The following is a 14,022-nucleotide window of genomic DNA, read 5'->3' as shown; positions in this document are numbered from 1 at the left end:
TCACCTCTCACTCCCGATAGCTGTCCTAACTGTAACTCATTCATATTCACTAGTCCATCGCTGCAAGTTTCTCATTCTCATTCACTCCCAGTTGTCGATGCTCACTCACTCATTCGGCCTGACTCATTGTCATTATCTCTTTGTGGTTCTCTAACTGTCACTGCCTACTGTTCATAGCCACAGCCCTTTTCGTTCTGTCCTACTATTACTGTCTCCCTCTTGCTCTCTCTTATTTCTACTATCTCAATCATTCGTTCCCATTGCACCTGTCTCTTGTCACTGTCATTATCTCCCTATTCTTCCTTGTCATTGTAACAGCCTCTGTCTCTCATCTATGTCCAGTTTCCCCTTCTCTTTATTCCTCTCCCAATCGCAGTGTCTCCTTCACTATTTTCCTAGCACTGTTCTCATGTGCCATTGCCACTGTATCCTTCACTTTCTCTCATAATCCTTTGTCTCCTTCGTTCTTTCTATACCACAATCATTGTCCACTGTCTTAAAGTATTTATTACTTCTCCGTCTCTTTCCCGCTGTCAGTGTCTCCTTCTCTCTTATGAATACATTTGCATGTCAATATTTTTGCGAAAAATTTTGAAGGTGATGAGGAAGGTGGAATATTGCAGCTGGTACGCTACTTTTCAGTCAGATTCTTTTAATAAAGAGAGCTTCACCATTTTCATGCTAAGACAGATGCGTTAATCCACTGGTTTCCTTCTTTTCTCTCCCACAGTAGGACATACTACTCACATGGAAAGAACTTGAAGGGCCAATAAAATGTTGATAGTTTACTTCAGTGAATCTCGGATAACGAAAACTCATTTTACGCCTGAGACTAGATTAAACGTGGACAGAAAATTTGCCTGTGCTTGAGTATTACAGCGTGGAGTTCACAGAACCCTTCTAATGATAACGGAGACACTTGACATTTTCACCGTGCTACGTAACTTTATAAACTACATTTTCACTTCACACAGTATTTTGCGTTCGTATTTTACGTACATAAGTAGGATAACTTTGAACCTCCGTATTTCGGGAACGGATAAAGATATCTATAAATTTCCAAAGCTGTTCGATATCGGGATCTTAAGAATGTATTGCAAAAAGTCCAAGTACCAGCTTACTAGCGCTCCTCATTAGACAAAAACAGTGTACCTGACACATGGTATACATTACACCACATAGCTTACGAGAGGGTGTGCTGATGTGAAATATAAAATCATAATGGAAATTACATAAAGAAATGTGTTCTTTGAATTTTTACCTTGCTCTTCTGCAGTATCTTTTCTGTTCAACTTTTCCACAACGATGTTTAAGAAGAAGATATATAATTTTGTATGAAGGATAACTATTGTATTTTTGCAGCTCGTAACAGGAAAAAGTTTAATCGCAAAACAATAAAAAAATTTTTGGTTAATTACTCAGTTGTTTTACCCATTTCTGTTTCTCTATAACAATATCATCACAAAAAATTATCGTTGTAGTAAATCTTATGATTATGATAAACATATTTATAAAACAGCGGACTTCCTTACGTAAGGCCTTCTATAAACCAAATCTTGCAAAAATTGTTCACAAAATTGGGCAATCAAATGAATTAGTTTTGACGCTACGATGTTACGCTCGCAGTGTCCTTATTTATATCTGACAGTAAATGCACGGAATAAATTTTTTGTCAGCTTTGTTTTAGTACCGTAATTTATTAACCAACTCTTGATGGCATAACCAAGAGCTTTGAATACTATGTTGCAAACGAATTTGTCGCAATGCAGGTATTCACATAACAGTAACTGAACGTTAGAAAGACCTTATATCCCACACAAATCACAACGAACAGAAGACATAACTAACGGCTGAAATATAATGACAGAAACAACGCCAAGAAACAGAGTTGACGTGGCAACAGTCAGACAGCTTCGGTAAAATATTCCTCAAGTGTAAAGGGACGCACTAGTCTCCATTTTTGCCGTTTATCGATCTCAGTGCCCACTACCTCAAAGTTCGTGACAGAACAAAAGCTTAGGCATTAATAACTATCTTTTTCTTAGGAATCCTTTTTTTGAAGTCGCAGGGATAGAAGTAGTATAGGGTTTATAGTGTCTTTTTCAACTGATATCAAAATCTCACTTAGACCATACACTTTCTGCTTTTTTGTTTCAAAGCATAAGAAACGAAGAGTAAAGTATCTTTCCAAATTAACAATTAGACACACGACGGTTTAATGAAGGAAGATGACACTGACATATATCAAAAATTGATATTTACCAACTTCGATGTATAGGTTGTGAGGCTCTATACTTAGGAGACCAGCAGAAAATAAGAAATAAGATGTAAAGAAAATTAAAGAGCTTGGAAGAATGAAGCCTGCCATTCAACATCTGCAGAACATCTCCAAGGTTCAAATGGTTCAAATGGTTGTGAGCACTATGGGACTTAACTGCTGTGGTCATCAGTCCCCTAGAACTTAGAACTATTTAAACCTAACTAACCTAAGGACATCACACACATCCATGCCTGAGGCAGGACTCGAGCCTGCGACCGTTGTGCTCGCGCGGGTCCAGACTTCAGCGCCTAGAACCGCTCAGCCACTCCGGCTGGCCTCCGACAAGGAAATCACTACCCAACCACTATGGAAAATATGCTAAACAGTTAGATTAAGTAACAAAATACAATTGCTAACATTACAAGAAAACTTCTAAACTGAAAAGGCAGTCGCAGAAAAGAAAGACATAAGAAGGGACCAGAAAAACATCAGCAAGCAAATGTTAGTTAAACGAATAAAATTTGTAGTAAATGAATAACACTTCCCCTAAACAACACAGGATCAATATCACATGAGACAGTCGACATATCCACTCGAGGTCACCCAGAATAGTTCAACAGTAGAGTAGGTTTAATAAAGTTATAAATTGTGAACTCAGAGGTTAGGCTATATATGTCCGCTACATACACACCCACACACCCACCCACACACACATACACAAAGAGAACAGCACATGCATTCATAGCCGCAGAAAGCAAGACAAAAGACTGTCCTGTCCTTTAACATCAAAACAAAGTACTTGCGGCGTTAGTGCATCTACACAACATGGAAAAAAAGTGCGATGTTCGGCAAGTCGAGCACCTATGTGTGGGAGAACATTAGAAACGGTATAAGAAGCAAAAAAAAAGATAGTATCAATTGTAGTTTAATACTGCTTTATGGTAGTAATATAAAATATGCGAACTGTTTACGATTTTGACAAACAGGTTTCAAAGAAACTCAAATTGCTCAAGTGACCATTGAAGATTTGTGACGATGACAGCTGTTTGCTGCCACTACAACATCTGAAAATAGTTATATAATTATTTTATAATATTTGTTTGTATGAATGTATTTTCTTGCATCAAGTCATGGGCTTACATCAAATTATTAATACGCAACGGTGGTTGCTTGAGATGAGACATTATGCATTCACTGCACTGCACTGACTTAAAAACTATGAGAGCTATCATGCACCACAAAATAGTGAAAACAACGGTTTTTCGTTGGCGTGGTTAATTAGTGTATGCTCCTGATACTTTTATAACGTTTCATTACAACACACGATGTAGGATTAACGGCAGCTACTGTTGCAGCGCTTTCTTGTATACATGTGTCTCGACCCACCAGCGTATGCTGACTTATTGGAACAATTCAGTATTTTTACACTCAAACACAAACGCAAATATAATGTCGGGACAACTGAACTGAACTGCAGACCTGTCTGCGAGTGTTTATTTCACAGGCAACTTAAAACACCATATGAATTTACACTAATCACTCCTGGATGTCTGAAGATGGATAAATTCCTAAACGCGTCATGTGGGCAATGAATTCATTCCTCACCTGATGTTCGACTTTTACCATTTCGGCCCAGTCAGACTGAAACGAGAACTAGTGATTATTACAATAGTAGTAGCCAGCCTCCTGCATCACCTTACATCACATTTACAATGCTGAAACTAAAATCTCTCAGAAACCTTGGAATCCCTAGGACCAATGTACTGCTAGTATCAATGGCGATAACAGGCAAGAATGGTCGACATTTTCGATTACCCGAATGGATGAACTGTCTATATACACACTTAAATTTGTACACTACTCCACTTTCGCAAGTGACAAGGTTTTTCGGTTTTTATTTCACTGTTTCACTTATATTTACCTTGTTAATTGAAAATAGTAAGTAACTCACTGTAACGATACAAAATCATTACAGAAATCACAATCGGCGAATAAATGCTCAAATATAACGTTTCCTTACAACATGGGTGTAAAATGAATGAAATTTTTTAATGTAATACACACGACAGACAAACACAACATAAAACAAATTCAGCAAGATTTCAAATCGCCGCTGGTAACCATCTAAATATCTTGATTTTTATCAGGCATATTTCAGTACATGGGCAATCTTTGGTAGCAATTGATTAGGTACTAGTGACTGCAGATTGATTATATTATTTCTCAAGTGGAGATAGACATCATAATCATTCAACAGAAGTAGATCTAAAAATATTCTCAAAGTTCTTGCAACATCAGAAGCCTTATGCATCTCATGATGATCAACTTCCTTGTCTTCCGGTAATACAGTGAAAATGGTTTTTTTACACCCTTTTATGGTTTTAAGAGAAATTAATGGCGAGTTTGGAGCAGGAATTCGAGAATTACTTTCTGAAGCCCCAAATGTCCTTGTGACAGCTTCGAAATCTAGTACAGCAATGTCTGACCAGACCGAAAGATCTTTGAAAGATGTTCTCTTCCCCAGTGAAGGAGAAAATTCTGTGTTGCCATTACATCCTTAGTGCTGTCAATGTAAAAGTAACTTATAGAGCAATATATCTGAGAATAAGTTGCAGTTCTCATTGGTGTAGTACCTCTAAACTTGCAGAACTGAGTGTATTGTGTCTTTCTGAAACTGAGAGTGACATGATTCAAAGAAAAGTACTCAATAACACTATTAAGAACGTTATTTACCATTTATTCTGTTGCTGTGTGTCTGTTTGGTTTGTTTACAATAATAGTGTCATCCGCAACAAGAATTAACTGTGCTTGTTGTATGGTAAACGGAAGATCGTTTGCATATATGAAAGAAAACAGTGGACCTTACATTGAGTTTTTCGGGATCCCAAAAGCGATTTCTCCCCAGTCAGAAGAATCTCCCCTACTGATATTGTTTGAATGATTAAGTAAGTAAGTTATGTTTCATGAAACTATGCAATCTCAATGACTTTCATCTTCTTGTAAATAGCTAAATTTTCTAAATGCACTTGACGTTGTGCTATATGGTGGACTCATAACCAAAAGACGGTCAAGTAGAATATATTCGCAGAAATGAGATGGGTTTGAAGAATGTTTGAATAATTGAGTCCAGTTCTTCACAATGTTGATCAAAAAGTAAATTAATATCGGCAGCGTCTCAAGTAATCATAATAGGAGCGACACGTTCTCGTTATACTTAACAAACTTTAAGTTGAATACACTGTTGTATTATCGCTACGATATGCAGAATCCCTTCTGAATGGAAGGTGTCTAGAAATTATGATAAGTGACAGATGATATCCATAGATAAGGGAGAGAACCCGGTAGCATCCGATTACAAGGTTATTGGTACACTTTTGGAACTTGTGATATGGTTTAAATATCTAGGGGGTAACACCAGAAAGCGATGTGAAGTGGAAAGAAAACATGTGAGCTGTAGTAAAGGATGCTAATGGAAAATTTACGTGTATTGGAAAGATAATAAGACGATTAATTCTCCCATTAAGAAAACCTTGTACAATACATTAATGTGACTTATCCTAGTGTACCAACGGCGGAGGATCCAAGAATTCTTGTTTTAAGATCCTCAGTTCTTTATTACGTTTGGACTTTTACAAGTAAACACACAAAAATAAACGGTTTACTTAATGTATAAAATGCACGCCCTCTAGCAAGTTATTTTTCCCTACATTTGGTTAAGAATACTTGCTTAGTATTCAACAGCTAGATTAGACTAACCTTTCAAAGTATAATATCTAGTTTCGCATAAGAAGTATGTTTGTGCAGGTTCCGAAACTTTAGTAATCATTCAGAACAAAATATTAGCACCTATCGCGCTTTCGCTTTTATTTTAAAAACTACGCCAGTTTCAGTCCCTAAGTCAAAATCCTCGATACCTACATAATACCGAGAAACAAAGTACAATGGATGTATACCAACAAAGAAGAATGTTGCAACTGTCATCTTCATCAGCAAGCGTAATGTGTAAATGCTACGAAACCAATCATCCAAAAACTTCATGAAGGCAACATAATACATATTAATGTTGTGAACACTCATTTACTGTAGAAAAGGCATATATATGTGCTATAGAAACTAAATGAGGCTGAAAAGCAACTCATTAACAAATATAAAAATAGCATAATGACTTGAATACTATATGAATTCGTTTACAGTCCAAACAGTTGATATGTGTAACATGAACTTACGTGTCAGGCGGCCTAAAAGAGCACAGGAGATGTCATTGGAATAGTTGAGATGCAAGTTACAATGTAGGAGTGTAGAGGGCTGCGAGGTACGCAGGGAGAGGCATATCATGAAACGAAAATTTATAAAATGCTATAAAAGTAAAATAAATACATAATAATATGGTATTTAAAAGAAAGATATAGATAAATTAGAAAAATACCTGTAATACTTATCATTGAGATAGAGAGAGAGAGAGAGAGAGAGAGAGAGAGAGAGAGGACAACCGACGAAGCTCAAAGCCCCTAGGACGAACGTAGAGCCGATCTAGGGAATGATCGACGCCAGGCAAGAAGAAGGAGCTAAGGCTGTAACATGATCCTGTTTAAGTGCCATCTCCTGATACATTTCATCAGTTCTTCTATCGGGTGTTCGTGTTACATATACCGATTTCTTGGATTTTAAACGGTCTCAAACAATATGGAAGTTATTAAGCTGTTCCTATGATGTTTGTTGACGAGCTGTATTTCAGCTTTGTTTACTATTTCTCTCAAATTGACTAATTCCATTGTATCTTGTTTTTCGACATGAGGTAGATACCACTGGATAATGGCCTTTGGGTCAAAACTGTTCGTGGTTTTTAAATCACTTTCAAAGTTTATCAGCGGAAAGACTACATTTAGCTTGTTGGAAAAACTGGCGATAAAATCTATGGTAGACTAAATTGACATTGTCCGCTTTCGCTGTGGTTTAGAACCACCTGTTCCCTCCCTCTACATTAAGCCCATTTGGGCTTTTGACACAAAGTAATGAACCCATGTCTCGTGTACAGAAACAAATCCGTAACCGAAAATAGGTGATTTATTTTTAAAAAGATCCGAACTCTGCTGAGGAATTCACTTTCAAATTTGCTTAGTATTCAACACGTTTGTTGTAGATAAGTGCATCGATCTCTTTCTTATGCCATGGATACAGCATCACGTCGTGACACATTCTTAATCACCAATCAAGCAAGAGTGTAGTGTACACTTTCTTCATTTCTCAGCTGTGATTACAGTTTTGGAATTTTTTTTCATGGGAATCATTTCAATATATGACACAATTTTTAATTGTTAGAAAAAAGAGACACGGTATAGACAGACGTTGATAAATATTTCAGAACAAAACATTTTGTGACAGGGCGCAGGGGTTATCCTCTTGAACAACAAACAGTTAAAAGGGTATTTCTAATATTGCTGTATTAACAAAAGTAGCTTGCACAATTTGCGCCATTACGCAATATTTACCTACATAACAAAAGACAATATTTTACCTTTGCCGCCTTCTTTGCACCAAGCCCAGATATTTTCTCCTTCGCCTTGTGTATACTTGTTTATAATCAATGCTGAATGCACGACACAACAGCTCTCTGCACAGATGGCCTGGAAGAAATACTCGAGAGGCAGGCTCCAATCGACGGTGATGATCCGGCCCCTTCATCGGAATCTGGAAGGTGGGGTATCGGCTCGAGGCAAACTAAGAGAGTTAGGAGCCTCCTTGAAGGTTCAAATGGTTCAAATGGCTCTGAGCACTATGGGACTTAACATCTGTGGTCATAGGTACCCTAGAACTTAGAACTACTTAAACCTAACTAACCTAAGGACACCACACACATCCATGCCCGAGGCAGGATTCGAACCTGCGACCGTAGCAGTCGCACGGTTCCGGACTGAGCGCCTTAACCGCGAGACCATCGCGGCCGGCTCTCCTTGAAGGACCAAGAAATTCGTTGTGTCATTTAGCACTCGAAACCGGTATGACAGCTGCACTAGCTCACAGAGCAGAAACCCAAAACGAAAACACTGCAAAGTCATCGTGATACTGTCACGGACAAATTGGCCCTGTGTGCTCTTGCATATCTCTGCACTAAATAATTACAGATCTTCCCTGCGCTACTTCGTTACTGAAACGATGCTGCAGTGTATTCGCCACATACTTTCCAGACGTTATGGTTTGGTGGAAATAGGTAGTTCCAGCAATTCCTGTCGCACTAAACGTAACGATACGCCTGTTTCCACATCATGCAGATGCTCTCGATGTAAATGATGAGTGTTTCCAGAAATCTAACATCAACTGTCCTTCAAGTTCACGGATCCCGACAAGTAAAGCCATGCTTCATCAGAGGACAAGAGCATTGTGATCAACGTTTCCATCATGCATAGACTGCAATAGCCCGATACCGTTCTCACGTCTATAAAAAGTACCTGAATTGTTTAGACCGTACATTACCACTACTTTTTAAGATTTTAGTTCAGCGAAAATCATTCAGCCATTTCGCATTTCGAACTGGAGAGTCAGCATTTCATTACGGAGCACCTCTACGTCTACTCCTAACTCATCTAGTTTTTCTTCTTCTTCTTCTTCCTCCTCCACCTCCTCCTCCTCCTCCTCCTTCTCCTCCTCCTCCACCTCCCTCTCGGATAAAGCGATGCGCCACTTGTTCCACTGTCCGAAGAACGGAACGGTGCTGCCTGACAGATATTGGTTCTCACTCAACACTGGAACTTATGACAAAACACCGACAAAGACCTCCACCGTGGTTTCTATCTGTATGTGAAGGATAATATCATAAATTGCTGTATGGATTTTGTTGCAGTTTTCACTAATAGATAGACTGAGTCACGTGGAAGGTTTGTGTATACATCACTATACAGGGTGGTCCATTGATCGTACCCGGACCAAATATCTCACGAAATAAGCGTCAAACGAAAAAACTAAAAAGAACGAAATCTGTCTAGCTTGAAGGGGGAAACCAGATGGCACTATGGTTGGCCCGCTAGATGGCGCTACCATAGGTCAAACGGATATCAACTGCATTTTTTTGAATAGGAATCCTCATTTTTTATTACATATTCGTGTAGTACGTAGAGAAATATGAATGTTTTAGTTGGACCAGTTTTTTCGCTTTGTGATCGATGGTACTGTAATAGTCACAAACATATGGATGACAATTTTAGACGAAGAGTCGGTAACAGGTAGGTTTTATAAATTAAAGTACAGAACGTAGGTAAGTTTGAATATTTTATTTCTGTTGTTCCAATGTGATACATGTACCTTTGTGAACTTATCATTTCTGAGAACGCATGCTGTTACAGATTGATTACCTGTAAATAAATGCTCAAAATGATGTCCGTCAACCTCAATGCATTTGGCAATACGTGTAACGACATTCCTCTCAACAGCGAGTAGTTCACCTTGCGTAATGTTTGCACATGCATTGCCGCCTGGGATTAGCCGAGCGGTCTCAGGCGCTGCAGTCACGGACTGTGCGGTTGGTCCCGGCAGAGGTTCGAGTCCTCCCTCGGGCATGGGTGTGTGTGTTTGTCCTTAAGATAATTTAGGTTAAGTAGTGTGTAAGCTTAGGGATTGAAGACCTAAGCAGTTAAGTCCCATAAGATTTCACACACATTTGAACATTATTTTTGCACATGCATTGACAATGCGCTGACGCATGTTGTCAGGCGTTGTCGGTGGATCACGATAGCCTTAAACTTACCCCACAGAAAGAAATCCGGGGACGTCAGATCCGGTGAACGTGCGGTGCTTCGACGACCAATCCACCTGTCATGAAATATGCTATTTAACACAGCTTCAACCACACGCGAGATATGCGCCGGACGTCCATCATGTTGGAAGTACATCGTCATTCTGTCATGCAGTGAAACATCTTGTAGTAACATCGGTAGAACATTACGTAGGAAATCAGCATAAATTGCACCATTTAGATTGCCATCGATAAAATGGGGGCCAGTTATCCTTCCTCCCATAATGCCGCACCATACATCAACCCGCCACGGTCGCTATGTTCCACTTGTCGCAGTCATCGTTGACTTTCCGTTGCCCAATAGTGCATATTATGCCGGTTTACGTTACCGCTGTTGGTGAATGACGCTTCGTCGCTAAATAGAACGCGTGCAAAAAAATCTGTCATCGTCCCGTAATTTCTCTTGTGCCCAATGGCATACGTTCCAATTCGTTGCCATGCAATTCCTGGTGCATAGAAATATGGTACGGTTGCAGTCGATGTTGATGTAGCATTCTCAACAGCGACGTTTTTGAGATTACCGATTCTCGCGCAATTTGTCTGCTACTGACGTGCGGATTAGCCGCGACAGCAGCTAAAACACCTACTTGGGCATCATCATTTGTTGCAGGTCGTAGTTGACGTTTCACATGTGGCTGAACACTTCCTGTTTCCTTAAATAACGTAACTATCCGGCGAACGGTCCCGACACTGGATGATGCCGAGCAGGATACCGAGCAGCATACATAGCACACGCCCGTTGGGCATTTTGATCACAATAGCCATACATCAACACGATATCGACCTTTTCGGCAATTGGCAAACGGTCCATTTTAAAATGGGTAATGTATCACGAAGCAAATACCGTTCGCACTGGCAGAATGTAACGTGATACCTCGTACTTGTACGTTTGTGACTACTACAGCGCCATCTATCACAAAGCCAAAAACGTAATCCAACTAAAACATTCATATTTCTTTACGTACTACACGAATATGTAATAAAAATGGGGGTTCCTATTAAAAAAGAAAAAAAACGCAGTTGATATCCGCTTGACCAATGGCAGTGCCATCTAGCGGGCCAACCATAGCGCCATCTGGTTTCCCCCTTCAAGCTAGACGAGTTTCGTTCTTTGTAGTTTTTTCGTTTGATGCTTATTTCGTGAGATATTTGGCCCGCTCACTATCAGTGGACCACCCTGTATATTAGAAACAAATCATCTGCATATAAATACTCAGTGCTAAGCGCATGAAGCCGGGGCGCGTCCCTAATTAGTAAAGAAATAAGGATTGACAGTTTCTAACTATCGAAATCCCAGGAGGATAACGGTGACATATTTGTTAATGACCTTGCGTGAGGACTATTCTGGCACCACCTTCCGCCAAGCTCCTGATTTCTTATCTGCGTGGCGCAACCACTGCACCGTACGTCACTGAGTGGAGTCTGGGTGCGTCAACTGTAAGACTGCAAACTGGCGGCAGAGATGAGCAGGTAACAGGTTGCCGAAAGACACATCCATTTCCAAACGCAGTGGGTAGCTAACAGTGGCTTCTTATCGTGGCAAAAGTGAGTGGCCTTCCTTGTGCAAACAAATTTCATCACCGTGTCCTTGTGCTACGGCATTAGGCAGTGACAAACGCGCCGCGGAGCCTAGCAAGAAACAACGGAAGAACTAGAACACCGCCGCCCAAGCTTGTCGATAGCAGCTCAGCTCCCAGCAGTGCAGCAGGCGCCGCGAGAACCAGTTGACTGCCTCTCGGATTACAGAGCTCTCGGCGTCACTGTCTCGGGTAAGGCATGTCGTCATTCATCTCCTCTGCAGCAATAACGTACTCCTCAAGAACGCTGTTACTAAAAGATCAACTCGGTAGTGAAATAAATGAGTTTCGGTATAGCTATTACGGCACAGTGTAATCGAGAAAAAGTTCGATTATTGGCGTTCCAAGAAGTATCAGGTGACCCCACAATAGTTTATTTATAATAGTTGTATAGATCTGATGGGAGGCTTCCCAGTTTACTTCGCAAGCATTTCTAATATCCTCCTAACTTTTCGTAAGAATCTACGTATTTCACTTTCAACAGCCCACACTTTCTTTTCTAAAGAAGCTGATGGAAAAACCCACAAAGCTATTACAAACTGGAGAATTTTGACTAACAAACCGTTCTTGTCGTTTTTCATACCATGTTAAGGAGCTCCGCGGTTGCATAGAGAAACTGAGATTTTTTTATTATTAAAAGTGCTTTATGTGTGTCCTCTCGTGAATTTGTAGCTACTCAGTCTAGTACAACATAAGTTTTCTCAATTCCTTTCGTCATCTTCTCCAATTACCGATCTGCTCTCTGATGGAAGCTCTTAATATGAATGAATATATTTTGTGGAATGTGTTATACGTAGCGAGGTTGCGCGGTGTTGTCGATGTTGCATTTTAGACATTATGTTTGGGTTACTGGCGTGCCGCAGCGCAGATATTAGCGCTGACGCACTGATTTTGTAGAATTTTTTTTGTAAATGACACATTGTGTAATAAAACAAATTTATCAAGAAACGAACAATACGGAAATAAAGTGTTAGGAACTGACAGAGCACATAAATTACCATGAATACATCAAAAGCTACAAAATACGGCTGTTTTAACTCACGTTAACGATATACCAACCTATTGTTTTGGTAAGAGTTGAGAAGACAGCAAAACTTATTACCTGTCCCTGGCTTTGCGTATCATGACATAAAAGGCGTAAAAATATCCACCACTCACTATCAAATTCCGTGCGATGTTGTTTGCCCGCCAGACGTACCTCGTACAGTTGGTTCTTACACCGGAGGAGGAGTTCCAGCTTCAAAGAGTATCGAGCAATCCGAATGCCAGTTAACAGGACTTCATCCTGCGATGGTGCTTCTAGGGGTGCTACCACGGAGTGAGGGACCTTTACTTGGTTTCCATGAATATTTTTAGCCACCCCTCTCCCACGCATCAGAGATCCTGCTCCGAAGCAGTTAGGTTACAGAATGTGGGATTTCCATAACTTTCAGGGGTTTACACGCACCCTTGATTGCCGCACCCGTGAGTTTGTTATTCTGAATAAATGTTTTACGCCAAAGAGTCTCCTTAATAAAAAGGAAAAGTTTCTCTACGGTATTCACTGATCTGACGAAAGTCATGGGATGGCGATGAAGTGACGGAGCATTGGCGGAACTGAAATTTGTACTCAGGCGATTCATGTAAAAACGTTACCGATATGATTATAGCCGCACGACGGGAATTAACAATCTCTGAACGCAGAATGGTACTTGGAATTAGTTACATAGGACATTTCATTTCGGAAACTGTTAGGTAATAAACATTTCGAGATCCACAGCGTGAAGAGTGTGCCAAGAGTACCAAATCTCAGGCATTACCGATCACTACGCAGTCGCCGACAACCTTCACGTAACGATCGAGAGCAGCGGCGTTCCCGTAGAATTGTCAGTGCTAACAGACAAGCAATACTACGTGAAATAATTGCATAAATAAATCTGGGACGTACGAGGAACGTATCCGTTAGGACTGTGCAGAGATATTTTGCGGTAATCGGCTACGGCAGCAGACTATCGACGCGAGTGCCTCTGCTTACAGCACGGCATTGTCCGCAGCGCCTCTAGCCGGCCAGAGTGGCCGAGCGGTTCTAGGCGCTACAGTCTGGAACCACGTGACCTCTACGGACGCAGGTTTGAATCCTGCCTCGGGCATGGATGTGTGTGATGTCCTTAAGTTAGTTAGGTTTACGTAGTTCTAAGTTCTAGGGGACTGATGACCAAAAAAAAATGTTCAAATGTGTGTGAAATCTTATGGGAGTTAACTGCTAAGGTCATCAGTCCCTAAGCTTACACACTACTTAACCTAAATTATCCTAAGGACAAACACACACACCCATGCCCGAGGGAGGACTCGAACCTCCGCCGGGATCAGCCGCACAGTCCCTGACTCCAGCGCCAAAGACCGCTCGGCTAATCATGCGC

General features: G+C 40.4%; 1 protein-coding gene across 1 annotated transcript in view; it reads left to right on the top strand.

Moving 5' to 3' along the window:
- Positions 1-14,022, top strand: part of LOC124613351 (sodium-coupled monocarboxylate transporter 1-like) — a 254,282-nt gene that overhangs the window by 143,575 nt on the left and 96,685 nt on the right. The window lies entirely within an intron of this gene.

Source organism: Schistocerca americana, chromosome 4, assembly GCF_021461395.2.
Source record: "Schistocerca americana isolate TAMUIC-IGC-003095 chromosome 4, iqSchAmer2.1, whole genome shotgun sequence".
Classification (NCBI taxonomy): domain Eukaryota; kingdom Metazoa; phylum Arthropoda; class Insecta; order Orthoptera; family Acrididae; genus Schistocerca; species Schistocerca americana.
This window is presented reverse-complemented; position numbering and strand designations above follow the sequence as displayed.